At 46.9% G+C, this 17,771-nt stretch overlaps 1 pseudogene; it reads right to left on the reverse strand.

Annotated features, from left to right (window-relative positions):
- Positions 1-3,215: 3,215 nt before the first annotated feature.
- Positions 3,216-14,701, reverse strand: LOC136525743 (uncharacterized; annotated as a pseudogene).
- Positions 14,702-17,771: the final 3,070 nt, after the last annotated feature.

The raw sequence follows: 17,771 nt of genomic DNA on the forward strand, positions 1-17,771 counted from the left end.
CATAGTTCAAGTAGTTACCGGTAGTTCTCTCGGGCACAAATAATACACTTACAGACTAATTAAATATAAAGGAGAAGAGGGGTCTGGGTATAGGGATTGCTTGGTCCTATGCTAGCTGAGACAGATGAACGGAACATATACATATGCATATACATATACATATACATATACATATACATATACATATACATATACATATACATATACATATACATAGTTTTTATACATAAAACTTTATTGACGTGTAAAGTAGAGCTTGGGAGGAAAGAGCAGAAAGATGTGCCGTGGACGACGCTAGACGAGCACACGTCTTGTCTTGGAATGTTCCTTCACCGTCGTTCAGCGACAGAAATGCTATACAACACACATGTATTTTAGCAAAAAAAAAAACACATGAATTTTTTTATATTTATGACGTCTAGGGCCCATATGTCATAACGAACACATAAACACCTCTGTGGTCTGTGATTTGTCCTTCTATAAAAAAAATATTTCTTATGATCTGTGATATTGTGATTTGTGATTGTCTGAAGGTAGAAAAAGGCTAGAGGCTGAAGGTAAAAGAAGGATGAAAGCTGTTAGATCTTAATCTTATGGTGCTAAAAAAAAATTCATACGTTGAACTGCATAAAATACAAGCCTCTCCGCTCGCTGCAGTAGATGATGACCGAGAATGAAGCCGGCGCGTCAGCCCGAGTACGGGCTCGTCCACGGCCGAGAGCTCCTGAAAGCTGGCTGAAAGTTTCCAAGAATAGGAGATGCTGAACCAAAAAGACAGATTCGTGCGAGCACTCGCTTTTAGCGGGCCAGGAGTTACTGAGCTCGTGCTGCTACACTTTACTAGAGCGCAGCAGCAGAGCTGGAAAGGACAGAAAGGAAGAACGTGTGTCCTTTCTCCCACAATAGAAGGCCGAATCATGATCCCAAAAGCAAAAGATGGAGCAAAGAAAGAGAAACGGTGCGAGAGAAATATGGGAGCAGGAAAGCGACACCTCAGTGCAAGCACATGTGTCCGTGCATAAGAGAGAGAGAACATGGAGGGACGTCAAGCGTTCTGCGTTCGTCTGTAGACTCCCGCCGCTGGGCAATGGCAGCCCTGCAGAGATGGAAATCACGCCAAGGGAGGGTTAGCAATCGAAGTGCTTGATGCATGGTAAACAGTCATGCATGGCATTTCGTCCCCCATCTCCCAGCCCTCCACTGGGGTCTGGGGCTCCCATTCCAGCACCTCGGTTCACTCTTTCTGGGAAGCCGTCGAGGAGCTGGATAAAAGGCATCCGGTCGTCTCTCCTCCATTTTATGACTTTATCTGCCAAGCCGTCGAGCAGCCAGATAAAGGATTCATAAATCATGATTCAAACAAAAAAAAAAAGGCGCCGCTGAGAGCCAGAGAGAGGCTTGGAATTGGGAGTGGCAAAGATGACAAGAGAGGAGAGCCAGCCAGAGAGATGCGCGGGAAAAAGGCGCCACGGCCCACGGGAGACCGCTTCGTGAGCCGGGTGGGCGGTGCTTGATGTGACAGGCGCGGGAGCAAGCGTTGGTTGATGAACAAGCGAGACGACATCCATGTCAAAAAAAAAAGACAACATGTATGAAATGGATAAATAAAACCTATAAAATAAGGCCTTACCCCATTCACCTTCACCACTCTCACGCCGGCCTGCCCAAGTGCCCACTGCTCCGCTCTACTACCCTGCAGTGATAAGCGGCAATGGCTTCCCGTTCCCCCCTCGCGGACTCATCCAGGTTCGTGATCAGTGTCGCCGTTGGCTTCCCCCACGTCCTGGTGCCGGCTCTCGGCTTCCTGGAGAGGGTTGCCACTACGCACGAGCGCGACCCCGTCCTCCTCGTGCTCGTCGTCTTGCTCGCGCTCCTGGCCCTCATCACCTACCTCCTACTAGCCATCATCTTCGAGCTGGAGCAGGCCGCCGCTGCCCTGTCACCAGCAGCGGTGCTGGAATGGCTCGGGAATCTGGCCATCAACATCAAGCTGGCCGTCGCTTTTGGCATCTGCGGTTTCGAGCTATGATCGGCAATGTCGTCATGCTCGCCGCTCATAACTGATGGGAAATGGGCGAAATGAACTAGAACTATCACTAGCAGCTTGTTGCAGTAGTGAACTTGCTCGCTTGTAGTAGTTGTAAGAGTTTTAGTTAGTTAATCACTAGGAGTAGTAGTACCTCTGAAGCCTGATGTGCTCCCTCTGAAGCCATTTCTGCTTGAGCTGGAGAAAGAAAGGAGCAACTCTTCCGGTAAGTGCAAGATAATAAAGACTCGGAGCAGCCGGTTTTGAAGCTATGCACGTGGTGAACATCAAGGTGTGGTGGAGAACGACTAATGTAGTACTTTTTTTCGATTTGAATCTCCATGGTTGTTCATACATCACATGTACTTAGCTCCATTTTAATTTGTACCCTCATGCTGGGAATTAGGCAGGTGTCACTAGCTTTGTCTGGATTTTAAATGTTCTCCTCATCCGTGACCCCAGGTATCATACTCCGTAGTCAAGAAGGAAGACTTGTATATGGATTTTGGAAACCGTCTCCTCGCTGTCCTCACCTGCTCTATAACAAAGAACGAGTTTGGAATAAAGGAATAGAAAATAAAGGAGAGAAGAAAGAACACAGGAAAGGCATAGGAACGCAATGACAAAAAAAGAGATAGAAAACACACAAAACACAAAATAGATGAGAGAAAGGTGTTTGGAATGTAGGAATTTTTAAAACAGGAATCTGAGGATAAGGTGAACAACAGAAGATGTCAGTACATGCTGATAGATCACATGATCTGATTACACGTGTTTTACAGCAATACCCTCTTGGAAGTGGGATCCCGGTCCACACTAGGTCAGAGGTGGCTGGTGTTATCAGCCGCCCCTACAAATCGATTTGTAAGGGCGGTTCAATTTAGAACCGCCCCTATAGTACATTTTTCCGTCAAAAAAATTTAAATTCGACTAGAACATATATATATATATAATTCAAATCTGAACAGAACATATATAATTCAAATCTGACCACAAGCACAAGAGCATTATATAAACTATCATTACAAGTCCAATTCACAAGGATCCTGATGCTTAATTCTGCAAGGCCCTACTATTCCCCATCTCCCATCCCTAATTAGAAGACTGACAACAATGTGAACACCAAACTTAAAAAAGGATGACAAAAGTCGAGGAAACCAACCTAAAAAGGATGACAAAAGATATAAGCTTCGGTAACCTACTAGCCATATTGGTCCTCCAGAAATGTACGGGCAACATAAATAAGAGAATACTAGCTAAAAATAAAAATGAAGTCAATAGAGTGAAACATTGATATAGTTTGCCAAACAAAAAGGTTTTTACCAAAACAGAGACCATATTCGCCAGGCAACCAAAATCCATCATATGGATGCTCTTCAAGTAGTAAGCAGCGTTGTGTGAACATTTGCACAAAAACGTTCGTTCACTCACAAGGGGACTTCAGATGGATACCTGTAACAGGAAAACAAAGATACTGGCATTTACCAGTGACAGTGAAAAGCTCATCATGCCCCCACACAGGTACCTACAGTGATGCCAGTTTTGTAAATAGAAACTGCTAGACTGTCATTTAAGCTTGATCGTACTTGCACCAGCAACTTACATTGTTCTCAATCTTGCTAGTGAAGGCAGAATAAAGCCCATACATGCATGGAAGATGCAGAACACTCACTACTGGACGCAGGGTCTTTGCCGAGGGCCTGAAGCCCTCGGCAAAGGCTCTTCAGCCGTCGGCGAAGGATTTGCCGAGGGCAGCCCTCGGTGAAGAACCCTCGGGAAAAAAAACGTCGGCGAAGGACTCTTTGCCGAGGGCCTTTTATCGGGCACTCGGCAAAGTATTTGCCGAGGGCTAACGGCGACCCTCGGCAAAGTAAAGTAGCCGTTAGGTACGCGGTTATTTTCCACGGCTTCTTTGCCGAGGGCTGACATACAGGCCCTCGGCAAAGACCTATTTTCTTTTTTTTTCTCGGAATTTCTTTGCCGAGAGCTATATCGAAGGCCCTCGGCAAAGACCTACGTTTTTATTTTTGTCTCGGAATTTCTTTACCGAGGGCTGTGTTCAAAACCCTCGGCAAAGACCTACTTTTTAATTTTTCCTGGGAATTTCTTTGCCGAGGGCTATGGTTAAGGCCCTCGGCAAAGACCTGTTTTTAATTTTTCCTGGGATTTTCTTTGCCGAGGGCTATGGTCAAGGCCCTCGGCAAAGACCAGTGAAAATTTTCAACATTCCACCTGTTTCTTGCTTTCCATGCAGACAAAATATATATATATATATATTCAACAGCAGAAATATCCCACAAATATCACAATCATCACATATATCTCACAAATATCACATATATCTCACAGATATCACATGTATCATCACAAGTCCAAATTCAACAATTCCATAAGTCCACAATCTAACTCAAGTGTCAAGTCCACAAGTTCAAATCCGACTGAGGCTGGCCAACCTCTCCAACCGTCTGGCCTCTGCGTCACCAACCTTCCCAACCGTCTGGCCTCTGCGTCGAGGGTGGTGTAACGAAGCCTCCAGAATCAGGTGACGCACGAGGGGGGTTATTGAAACCCGCCGACTGAGGCTGCACAAACAATTATATGCTTATGTGAGATTGCAGTAATTATTCTAGGACTACAGTTTTAGTATTTAGACAGAAACCTATCAAAATTTTTATAGCTAGTGTTGTCTGGGTTTCTATGTCATACAAGCAAATCAGTAGCTAGTGTTCTCTGGGTTTCTATGTCACACAAGCGAGAAGTGAACTTTAACGCTTACAGGAGTAGCTGCAAACGCGTGCGGCACCTGAGGCGGAGGAGCTGACATCTGCACAGGCACACCCGTCTTCTGCCCAAGAGCTTGCATGATTTGCATCATTTCTGCAATCCTGACCTCCTGGGCCTGCCGAGCGGCCTGCTCAGCCTCCAGCCGAGCAGTGAGGGCCGTGATCTGCGCCGTCTTCTCGTTGTTCTGGGCCTGCAATATTGCACTCCAATATTTCAGTAATGCAAAACTAACTCAAGTGTGAGAATATTAATTTACGACGAGTAAAACAATAATTACCTCGAGCGCATCGACCCGCTGCAGTGTCGGAGTAGGCCGTGAGCGTATGGGCTGGCTGGAACTCGTGCTCTGTGCTCAGAGCTGGCTCAGAGTGGGAACAGTGGTGGGGTCGATGGCGGCGTTCGCAATCCACGTCCGGCCGTGCTTCCTGCCGCCACCGAGCCTCATGATGGCCTCGGCATCAATGGGCTCGGTGCGGACGTCGTACTCTGGCCCGTGCCGCTGCTGTACCGCCGACGTGTACTCCTGGACTTTAGTGTACACGTTAGGGTCGGAGTATGCCTCGCGAGGGGCAGCCGGGTCCCAGGTGACGTCGCCGGCCACCCTGGTCTGGTGGGACATAGCCCACGCCGTGAACATCGAGACATCCTCGTCCGGGTGCGCAGCCTCCTGCGAGAAAGGCGGCAGGTGGTGAGCAATCAGGCATACGTTAAGCGTGAAACTAAATAGAAGAAAAATCACTTACATATGCCGATTTGAATCCGGGGAGACTCCTGCTGCCTTGATGGTGAGTGGCAGCTGGCCTGAGCATACGCAGTGCCCGCTGAGACTCGTGCTTCTCTATGCAGGCCGGCGTGAACCACCTAGCCACGATCATTGTCCAGGCGTCGGCATGCGCTCGGCACCACCAGGGAATCACCTACATGTCAACGAGTGTTTGACATATATGAAGATGAAATTGAACATATTTAATTCAAAAACAAAACAATATCAATGTTATTCATGTACCTCAAGGTACTGCTCCTGGGTCAGCGTCATCTGTCGAGCCTCCCTCTTGGTGACTGTCATTCTACGAGCCGACGCGTAGTAGTCTATGTGGGCCTGGACGCGCGCCTCATGAAACATGTCGGTGACATACTTCCTACAGGCTGCATGCGCCACATGATCAGCGAGGCCCTCGGTTCCTTCTTCGGCCCTGAAAAACCTCTGCATAAAAGATGATATATCCAATCGTTATTTGAAAAAAATAGAATTCAATGTGAAGGATTGATTAATGTTGTGCGAGAGGAACTTACCCAAAACTCAGCAAGTATCCGCTCCTGCTTGTTGCGGTACTGGTCGTCCTCGCCCAGGGCGTACCTCTCCCACGTGTAGGCTGGCTCTCGGGCCTCCGACGGCAACTCCACAATGCCGGGGAACCACTTCCGACACAACACACCCAAGACGGTCGCGGGAGAGCGCAGAGGAGTACCTGACAACACCTCCCAAGCCCTGCACAAGTAAGAAGAAAATTTATCAGTTTCTCTTTCGATTTCAAACATATCATATGAAGTAGTTGTGATATCATTTATATTTACTTACTTGGGCGGCACAGGGCGAAGCACTAGACGGTTCTGAGGAAGCGGAAACGAAGGGAGCTTCGCCGGGCCTCGCTGGTAGACACCCGACGCCTCGCCTCCCTCGTCCTCGGGCGCCGCACCCTGCTCCTCCTCGACCTCCTCCTCCTCCTCCTCCATCGGTGGCACGGGCTCAGGGGGCTGAGTCCGCTGCCTCCTACCACTGCCTCCTGTCATCTGCCTCCCCCTCCTCCCGCGGCCTCTTGCCGTTGTCCCTCGTCCTCCCGCTGCCTCCTGCAACTGTCCCTCGCCTGCCTCCCCCTCCTCCGGCGGCCTCCTCGCGTAAGCCGAGGGTGTGTCACATCGTGGCCGGCTACTCGCCATCTTTGATCAATCACCTGCACGCACGAAGAATGAACAAGACTTGTTAGTACACATATTAGAGACTGAAAATAAATAAACAAAATATAAATGAAAATAAATAAACAAGACATAGTATTACATGTATTACGAATAATCTTCATGATTGGGATTATAGGTCTCGTCATCACTGTCAACATTATCCAAATAGGCAACACTATCCGAGGGTTCTATGTTATCGTCCTCGTCACTTGCTACAAGTAATCGCTCAAGCATTTGTATGTCCTTGGCATTTTGCACCACATCTCCATCGTCCTCGTCATCAACTGTTTCGTTGTCTACTTCCATTTCGAGGGCCTCGGGTAGGACTATCTGAAGCGTCCCCGGTAGCCCATCTTCCTGATAGAACTCTCCATCATATGTGTTTGTGTTAAAGTTGTAATCGTCATCGTTAGGGGTTGGTAGTTTGCCGTGTGGAGAAACCTGGTGCACAATAGCCCAACCCTGAAGCTCCTGTTTGGCTTGGTTGGCATATCTCGTGTAATACACCTGCACGGCCTGTTGAGCCACAATGTAGATGTCTTTTCCCGGATAAACAGAATCTTCTCGCACCTCGACTAGCCCAAGATGAGGGGTCAGTCTCGTTTCGCGAGGATTGAACCAATGGCATTTGAACATGACAGGTTTAAGAGGTTTGTCACCATCAAATTCTAGTTGGTAGATCTCCTCAACTCTTCCATGGTAGTCGAGACCATCAGTGCCAGGCGTACAAACTCCGCTATTTGTGGTTTTCCGATTGGGCCGGGTTTGCTCGTATCTTGTTGTGTGGAAACGATAACCATTCACGTCATATCCGGTAAATGACTTCACCCTAGCTTGGCAGCCGTTCGCAACTTGTTTCAACTCATCACTCATGGACGAATCAGTCTGGGCCTGCAAGCTCAAACATGATAGATCGTTATATTCGAATATCGAATGTACAAGCTAAATTGGACATTACCTTTCGTTTAAACCAAGAAATGAAATCAGGCCTATCCGCTCCCGCGCCCCACGATAGAAGGGTGTCTTGTTCCTGCGGGGTAGGATCCCTAGGTTCATGCCAGGATTCACGAACAAATTCCCTGTTGGAGCGAGAATCAATAGGGTTGGACGTTGAATAGTAACGACGTATTGAAACAAGATCATTGAGAACTTACTTGATGAAAGGTTGCACCTCAGTAACGTTATTCAACACGTATAACATGATACTGCGCCACTCTTTATTTGTCAAGATCATAACGGTCGATCCACTTGTGCTACCGAGTTGTCCTTGGAAAAGGCCGAGGGTCGATTCATTTTCATCAGCATTGTAACGAGGGAGTGGATTTTGATTGCTAGGAAGGTTCGGCTTGTAGTACAGCGTTGTGAAGTAGGCCACCTCCTCCCGCAGGTATGCCTCTGCAACGGAAGCCTCAATTCTGGCTTTATTTGTACATTTCTTGCGAACAGTCTTTAGTCCTCTCTCGACTGGAAAGCACCAACGAAACTGCACAGGCCCCCCCAAACGTACTTCAGTGGGAAGGTGCACGATCAGATGCTGCATCGACAAGAAAAAGCCGGGTGGGAAGATCTTCTCCAGCTTACAGACCAACACAGGTGCCACCTTTTCCAATTCCATAGCGATGTTCCGAGATATCTCCTTAGCACACAGCAGGCGAAAGAAATAGCTCAACTCTGCCAACACTTTCCAGACATGCTCAGGGACGTAGCCTCGGACCATTGCAGGGAGAAGCCGCTCAATCCATATATGGTAGTCATGACTCTTCATCCCGTTGACTCGCAAAGTGCCTAAGTTCACTCCCCTGCTCAGATTAGCGGCATAGCCATCTGGGAACATCAAGTTCTTGATCCATTGAAGTACTTCCCTCCTGGCATCTATTTTCAAGACGAAATCCACCTTAGGCTTTTTCCACTTCTTGTTTCGACCACTAGGAGGTTGCATCTCTTGTTTTTTCCTATCGCACAACGTCGCCAGGTCCACTCTAGCCTTAACATTGTCCTTAGATTTCTCTGTATTCATGAGAGTTGCCCAAAGTGCCTCGGCGATATTCTTTTCGGTGTGCATTACATCAATGTTATGTGGCAGAAGAAGGTCATCGAAATAGGGTAGCCTGGTCAAGCCGGACTTATGAGTCCACATATGTTCCTCACCATAACCCACAAAACCACCTCCTTCGTTGGGCACGAGAGCATCTATCTGAGCATGAACCTCGGCACCACTACTAATGTGGGGTTTAGGGTCTGTCACTGCAGCACCTTTTGTAAAGTTCTTGATGTCTTGTCTGAATGGATGTTCAGAAGGGAGGAATTGACGATGCTTGTCGAACGACGAATACTTGCCACCCTTTTTCAACCAAATAAACCTCACAGCTTTCTTGCATACTGGGCACGGGAACTTCCCGTGAACACACCAGGCGCAGAATAACCCATACGCCAGGAAATCATGCAGAGAGTAGTGATACCAAACGTACATTTTGAAGCTTGACCTTGTAGCTCGGTCGTATGTCCATATCCCTCCCCAAGCTTTTATCAATTCGTCAATCACAGGCTCCATGAACACTCCCATATTACTTCCTGGGTGTCCAGGAATTATCAACGACAAAAATACGTTCTGTCGTTGGAAGGCGATGCCAGGGGGGAGGTTGAGAGGGATAGTGAACACAGGCCAACATGTGTATGGGGAAGACATCAATCCATAAGGATTGAATCCATCTGTTGCGAAGGCGACACGTACATTCCGAGCCTCAGCTGCTTTCTCAGGATGTCGATCATTAAAGTACTGCCATGCTTCAGCATCGGATGGATGAACCATCTTGTCTGGATTGTACCGCTTGCCATTCTTGTGCCATGTCATCTGTTTCGCAGTTTCCTCGGTCATGAAAAGTCGTTGGATCCTCGCTATGAAAGGAAGGTGACGTAAGACTCTCGCGGGGATCGTAAGCTGCACCTTTTGGCCATCACCAGATACTACCTCTAGGTATCTGGAGGATCCACACTTCGGACAGTACTTTACATGCTCGTGTTCTTTCCAAAATAGGACACACCCTTTTGGACAACAATGTATCTTATCATATGGCATCTTGAGCGCACGAAGGAGTTTTTCTGACTCGTACAAGTTGGGGGGCAGAATGTGGTTCTTCGGTAGCATGGTGCCAAACACAGTCAACATCTTATCGAAGCCTTCTCGACTCAGGTTTAACTCGGCCTTCAGCCCCATCACACGCCCAATGGCATCCAGCTGAGAAATATTTGTATGCTCGTGAAGGGGTTTAGACGCCGAGTCCAACATTTTGTAGAAGGCTTCTACGTTTGCCTCCATCTCCTCCTTGTCACGTCCTTCAGCGAACTGAGCTTGGTGAGCGTCATCTATCATGTCTGCTACCCCAGCATCATCATCAAAAGGCTCGAGACGTGGTCTCACCACCTCCTCTCTGATACGATCGGCTTCACCATGGTAGATCCACCGGTGGTAGCCCGGCGTATAACCATGGTACACAAGATGTTTACCCATGGTCTGCTTGTCCACCCTTCTCCTGTTGTCACAGTGGCTACACGGACACCAAACTAGAGAATGCCCTTTAGCTACACCCTCGCCAAATGCATGTTTCAAGAAGTCATCTGTCCTCTTCACCCAATCCACGTCGTAATCGTTTCGACTTCTTCGCCCCGTGTACATCCACTGACGGTCCTCCATCCTTTGACAAATACATCACCGAGTAACGTAACCATCAACTGCACCTAGCCGGTGTTCCTACTGTCTAATAGGTGAGGATAGATCCTAATCCCACCCGCGTATGCGTAGATGAGGTCAGTTTCCATGCTCCGCTCCTATCCGAGATAGAATTTCGGCAGCACCTCTCCGATGTTCTCCCAATACACGTCCTGCAAAGAAGTTTGTGTATTCGGAGAACAATGGGGAGGTGCTGCCGAAATTCTGGCTCGGATCGGAGCGGAGCATGGAAACTGACCTCATCTACGCATACGCGGGCTGTCCAAAAAACGTGGACAATCCGAAACAGATACGGTCAGATACACACAGTGATCTGCATGCCTCCAACCGTATCTCTTTCGGACGGGAGACGCCTAACTGGTTTACGCAGTCTACGACAAAGATACAGGAGTAGAGGTTGTTTATACCTAAGGTGGCGGTGGAGACAGGGTAGCGGGGCAGTGGCGAGTCGGGGCAGTGGAGAGTCGCAGCGCCGACGAGGACAATCGACTACTCTGAAGCTCCTTTGACGTCCTTTGCTCTGCAAAAAAAAAGGGTATAAGTTAAAAATTTCGGCAGAACCTCCCCTGTACGGGGAGGTTTCCAAAACCTGCAAAAAAAATCGGCTCGATGGCCAACACCCACATTCACGGCACAAAGGCCGACACATCAACAATGAGAGGCACGAAGGCCATCCACATCAAAAAACGGCGCGATGGCCGACAACCCATGGTTTTACCTTCTACTCGACCGAGGGACGGGGAAGTGAAGGTGACGGCAAGGTCGTCCAGACGAGGCCGTTATCCAGAACCACCTGCATTGCATGCCCAAGTAATTGCTTCAAAACATGACCCGCTTAGACAGTGAATAAAACAAGTGCAACTGCAGAAAAGTACTGAACCAGTAAATCCTAAATTTACACGCTCTACTAGATCGATGCTGATTAATAATCAGTATGTACTTAGTAGCTTAATGATTAGTCAGTGGTGGGTCCACGACGACTAACTGTCAGTAGCCCTAACGGTGGAATCATTGCAAGGGGGCGACCTGCTAGCTAGCTCGGAGCAGAGGGCTCACATCACATGCACGGTTCCGGGGCAGCCTGGCATGCAAGACTGGCCACATGTGCAATGTGTTCATCAGCGTACTTTCATTTCGTTAATTATCATGCCAATAATCAAACACCTACTTGTAACGGTTAGCTAGATTAATCATAATGAAAGGCAGTACATCATAATGAACAGAGTGCAAGAACCAAGAAGACGTCAAGGTGACCGGCAGGTTGGCCGCAAGGAGGCACACGTGTTTGTGCCCCTGTGCAGTAGGGGGCTACCTAGGCTAGGCGGCGAGGGTCATGTTCTTGTCCCAATGAAAGCGCCATCTTTGTATTTGGCTTCTATGGGAACTGGACCATCCAACACTAGGTGGAGGGCTCGAGGCCAAACACCATTGGAGGCTCAGCGTTAGATGGACCGACGGACAAACACAACAACAATCACATCGTCAATGTCTACTATAACATTTGATATTTTTATATAATAAAAAATATCAACATTTTCATTTATAATCTCAAGTTTTTTTAAATGTGATCTTCACAAAGTTACCTTGTGCCTCTAGGGTAATGTTTTTTTTTTTTTATGAAACTCTAGGGTAATGGTGGTGTTGAGTGGATTGAGTCTCACGGACATATTGAAACTGATGTGCATTATATGATGCTAGACATCATGGAAGTAGTACTGTAGGTTGAGGGATTTGCTGTCGATGTGTTTGAACTTCAACAATTTATAAATAGGTTGAGGGATTTACTGTAGGTTGAGGGGGCGACGGGGGAGCGGCGTCGGCGGCCTGCGCGGCGTCGGCGAGCGAGCGCGCGGCGGCGTCCGCGCAGCGGCCGAGCGCGCCGGGCGTGCGCGGCGGCGGCCTGCGCGGCGGCGGCGGGCAAGCGCGCGGCGGCGGCGTCCTCGCGGCGGCCGAGCGCGCGGTGGCGTGCGCGGCGGCGGCGGCGGCTGACCAGCGGCAGTGGCGGCTCGGGCGGGCGCGGCTTGGGATAAGGCCGCCCACCCGGCCGTTCCCTTTTTTATATGGGGGCCCTCTTTGCCGAGGGCCTAGATCCAGAGCCCTCGGCAAAGATTTTTTTATTTTTTTTATTTAATTTCTTTGCCGAGGGCCAACATCCAAGGCCCTCGGCAAAGATGTTTTCTTTTTATTTCCGCCGGCGCCATCCCGTTCAAAATATTTGCCGAGGGCCTGTACAACGGGCCCTCGGCAAAGAGTTTTATTTTTTATTTCCAAATTCTTTGCCGAGGGCCTAACGCCGAGCCCTCGGCAAAGGCTGACGGCCGGTGCCGCCGTCACGCTCGGCCGAGGTCGCCGAGAGGCGGTACTGTGCCGAGGGCCCGACCCTCGGCAAAGGTGGGCCTTTGCCGTGGGTCGTTGATTGCCGAGGGTCGGGCCCTCGGCGAACGAGCCGTTGCCGAGGGCTAAGATTCGCCGAGGGCGGCCCTCGGCAAAGAAACGATTTGCCGAGTGCCCGAAATCAGGCCCTCGGCAAAGTCTTTTGCCCTCGGCAATGTTGCTGTTTCCAGTAGTGACTATCACCAGTGCTACAATCTCCTGCAGGATGAATATAACTTCTCATTAGACTTTGGATGCCAATTTCCAACTACATGTTGTTGCGTTAGAGATATGCACGGTGGACAGTAGACCTGGTAATCATAAGCCACAATAGACAAAGCGAGTCCAGCGCCAATATAAGCTATTGTAAAGCTGTCTTCATTCCGGAAGGGAGCTCTCCATAAAACCATGGAAAACCAGCCCTTCCAAGCATTCTTGATGCCAAGAAACATGGGTAAATTACTGACAATTGAGCATACCTTCCGTCAGCCTGTGTCAATCAACAGATCTATGAGAACGGTAGCAGAATTTCAGCCTCAAGTTTTTGAAACACTACTCATACAGAAAACCAGGCAGAAAACTAGCAGGAAAAACTTGGACTCATACCACTATGGTTGGTGCCCAGAAAAACCAAAAGATTGAGTCAGCAAAATGGATGCTTGCTTGAGCTAAGACCAGAATCAGTACTCTTTTGTCTGAAACACATTAATTGTGGTCAGAAATGGAAATGGAACATGCAAGCACTGAAAAGCTTAACCTGCAACAATCATGACTCACGAGTTCATATTGTGAGAGATGGCTGCTTCCTTTTATGCATTTTTCAAATTAGAATTCAGAAACATCTCTCAAATTTGACTAAAGTGATTCCTCATATGCTAAATTTATTTTGACAAACCCATAAATATCTGGCAGTGCGCCCATCTTGGTCATATTTAATTATAATTATGTCTCATGTCAAAATATTCATGGCCAACATTCAACAAAGTCAATGGCAATATCTTTAAAAGGTTACAGAACTGAGAACTGCACATGTTTTGTAATAAAACCGTGAAGACTACTGCAGATCAAACACAATGTCATCAAACATTGAACCACTTATATTTCTCAGTTGTATCTATATATGGTAAAATTTGCTCCTGGACATTATTTATGGAATATAGATGGAGTTTTATCAACAGAAATTAGAAATTAAGCTCTGGAGTAAGCAAGATGACTCACCACTCAACTCTGAGGACATGAGCAAAAAATGATTTTTGGTAGCTCCCGATGGCAGATGCATGCTGACTGGCACTCTGACAGGTACTTGATGCATTTCTGATATACAGAATCCCCACTACCGACAGTGTGGCTGCAAATGCATAGGGAAGCAATAAGAATCTACTGTCGTCATCACTAACCAATACATTTGTGATTTCTTGACTTCCAACAAGGGACACTGATTCAAAGAATGTCATCAGCCAGAAGGTATCAAACAGCAGATCTTGCTTCTGGTCTTGCTGAAAATTCAGGATCAAGCATTTAATGATTCATACAACGTAGACAACACAATAATAACACATTAGTGTTTCAAAAAAATACACAAACCTTCTCATGCTCCAGCACAAGACACGTCTCAAAACAGAAAGAGAACACTGAAGAGGCAAAAGCCAGAATGAAATTGTTGATCCATGAACAACGAAGCGCACTGAAACTCTTCACAACATCTACTGCAAGCTGAAGTACCCAGTACAATATGCAAGCCCTTCGTGGTCCTCTATAATCATTATTAGTGAAAAATCTTTAAGTTATAGCTACTACTGGAAGGATAAAAAAACATAGACCACTCACAGCTGCATCACATAACAATACCTGCTGCAAAGGATACATGTAGGTTATGGAACAAAAAACTACACACACAAAGAGAAGAAAAAACATGAACCATACCAAGGTGTAGATTATACTCTGCAGTTCCTACCAGCCTAATATATCATCCAACCTTCATCAAGAGGCACCAGTCTAGGTTAACAACTAAGAAGTAATGCATAGAACTACAAATTATCTACGCATTAGCTATATACTAGGTGAGCGTTGGCCGTTCTGTTAGCGCTGTGGCTCACCGGAACGCGGTTGCCGCCGTTGCAGGTCGCCCGCCGTCGGGGGGAGCCTGTTCAGCTTCACCCCCTGTTCGTGCCACCACCGCCTATCGCTTCACGTCGAACCCTAGGTGAGCGTTGGCCTCGTAGATAGGTCAGTGTGGGTCCCGTGTGGCCGGCGCAAGCGCCAGTGCCACCGCTCGCCGCGCCAGAGCATGCGGGGGAGGCCGGGGACCTTGCCGTTATAAACAGGAGAAAGATCTGAGGGTTCTGTTGCAAAGTCGCTGTCTATAGAAATAGTACGTATAGTGTTCGCATTATTTTCTAATAATGCAAGGGCGTTTTTGCAAGAGTGCCAGTACGCGCAGGCTTCCTCGCCGCGGGCCACCTCCGCGCGTGGGCTGCGCCTCGCCTATGGGCCACCGCGCGCTCTCGTGCGCGCGCGTTGCGCCACGTGGGCCGCATTGGGCCGAAATCAATTTAGCTTTTTCGTGGAGAATAAAAATAGCTTTTCATTTGTATTTCTGAGTTGATTTTTGGTAAATCATATAAAATCATGTAGGTATCCAAAAATTGTGAAACCAATTTTGTTCAGTTCCTAAAATTATGCTCTATCTGTTAGTGTATTTATTTCATATATGTGCTTGTTGATACCAGGAGCTATTAAATCATTTGAGAGTGCTTAATATTATTAGGTTAAATATTGTAGGAATTTTTTTGGTAGATTGGCGATAGCAAAAACCCTAAAAATTTTTACAGTAGCTTCATTGTATTATTATATGCTCATTGTAATTTTTGTAGCCCTAAAATAGACTATTTAAAATGGTAGCTAAATACCCAATAAGGCTAAATGAATAATGGCATGATGTTGGTTATAAAAAAATTAAGCACTTGTAGGGTGAGCTTGGAATCTATTTGATAGAGATAATGATTAGCTTAGTATCTTAGTCATTAGAGCTAGCTTAGTGGCTTAGCATGTGTATTCTTATTTTAAGAGTAGTTGTTGTCAAAATGCTAAATGTTGCATCATTGCATGCATGTAGAGAACGAGTTGGCGGAGATCGTGACCATCAGAGACCATGAGTTTGAGGAGGTGATCAAGGAGTACGAGGAGGAGATCCTCGTGTAGGAGGAGATCCCGGAGCCACCACTGACTGACTGAGCTAACACCCCGCCTGTCCAAGACAAGCCCCGGTGCATAACCCTTATTTTGAATAATCACTGGATATATATATATATGTGATGTGCATTTATGTTACATAATTTATATTGAAACTACATGCATAGATAAATCTACCCATGAGTCCTGCTAGCATAGGTCGAGTAGCTGCTATGCTTAGGCTATCGGTAGCGTGAGTAACCTGTCGTTACTCACGATAGATGATTATTATTACTCTCATGATAAAATGGTGAAAGGAAATGGAAACCGGACAGGGATATGGTACGTGTATTGGTGGGTGTAATAGGTTGCTAATGGGGCATAGCTGCTTGGTTACACTATTTTTCCTATCTGTGTCGGTTAAGGATCGGCCGTTGCATTGGATTCTAGTTAGGTCACAGACTTATTATCCTGAGCACATACATGCTTATGGGGGCGGGAAGGCTCTTTGCTCTCTTGTCGTGGGTTCTGGCTCTTTCTGGACCGACTGATTGGAAGCGGGAATGGTGGAAGTCTAAGCACCACACTGAGTCTGAGACTTAGGTGTGGGAGCTTGGAGTCTAAGTTTGGATGGGGACCTAGACCTCTTGACATGAGAGTGGTGGGTTGGTCCTGTTTGTGCTTAGGGTACAAACGGGGGCGTATGTTTTAGGGTACCCAGCTGGGCTACAATGATTTGCGAATCACCGTGTAATACGGTATGACTTGTCTATGATCTAGCACCATAGTAAGAACTAGAAGATGGAAGATGGTGAAATGGATCTGATTGCTCAACTCTTGCTTGGAAGTAGAACAGGTGCTTACATAGAATGGTTAGCTAATGAAGTAATCATGACTGCTAATAAAACACATACATAAGGATTCACTACTATTATTGCTTTTTGCAAAAAGGAAACCTAGCAAACCATAAAGTTTATCATATCCTTTGGAGTCAGGAAATTATTCTCACTAGTCAGGTAAGTCTTGCGAGTATATTGTGTACTTAGGGTTTATTTACCTGTGTTGCAGGTGCAGCTTGAGGAGTAGCTTTTGAGTGGAGGATTCTTCTGGTGGGCATAGACGGATCCTTGTATCTTATCGCCAGATGTTTATTTCAATTCCGTTGTTTAAATTCCACACTCTAAACTTGGTATTGTAATAATATATTTCTAAGAACTCTTGATGTATGAAATGGACTAAGTATTGTAAACTCGTTCTCATTATTGGATCCTAGAGGAAAAACGTGGATTGTTCGAGTTCTCCCTTGGGGTGTGCTCGACGGAACCGTCCGATATAGCTTGCTTTCGGGGGTGCTTAGTGTTTGGTGGAAGACGAGCGCCACTGAAGGTGTGTTATTTCGGGTGGTGCTACCACAGGTGGTACCAGAGCTAATAATGAGTCTACGAGTTTCATAACTCTTTTCAAAACCTAAAATTTGATCAACAAAAGTTTTACGAAAAGTAGGATACGATAAAATTATGTAAATAAGTATAAGCTCTAGTAATATGGTCTATCTAGGATAGCGGCACTGGTTTTATCTAATCAATCTTCTATAGGTACACTAACTTACGCTGCGTAAAAATCGTTAGCGTACGGGAAGTGGGTGTGCGATGTGCCAAAATTTTTTGCGAATGTCGCTATATTCTAGCTTGAGTGAATGGGTAGGCCGATGCATGCACCATGAAAAGAGAATCT

The sequence above is a fragment of the Miscanthus floridulus genome, chromosome 19, assembly GCF_019320115.1.
Source record: "Miscanthus floridulus cultivar M001 chromosome 19, ASM1932011v1, whole genome shotgun sequence".
In the NCBI taxonomy this organism is placed as follows: domain Eukaryota; kingdom Viridiplantae; phylum Streptophyta; class Magnoliopsida; order Poales; family Poaceae; genus Miscanthus; species Miscanthus floridulus.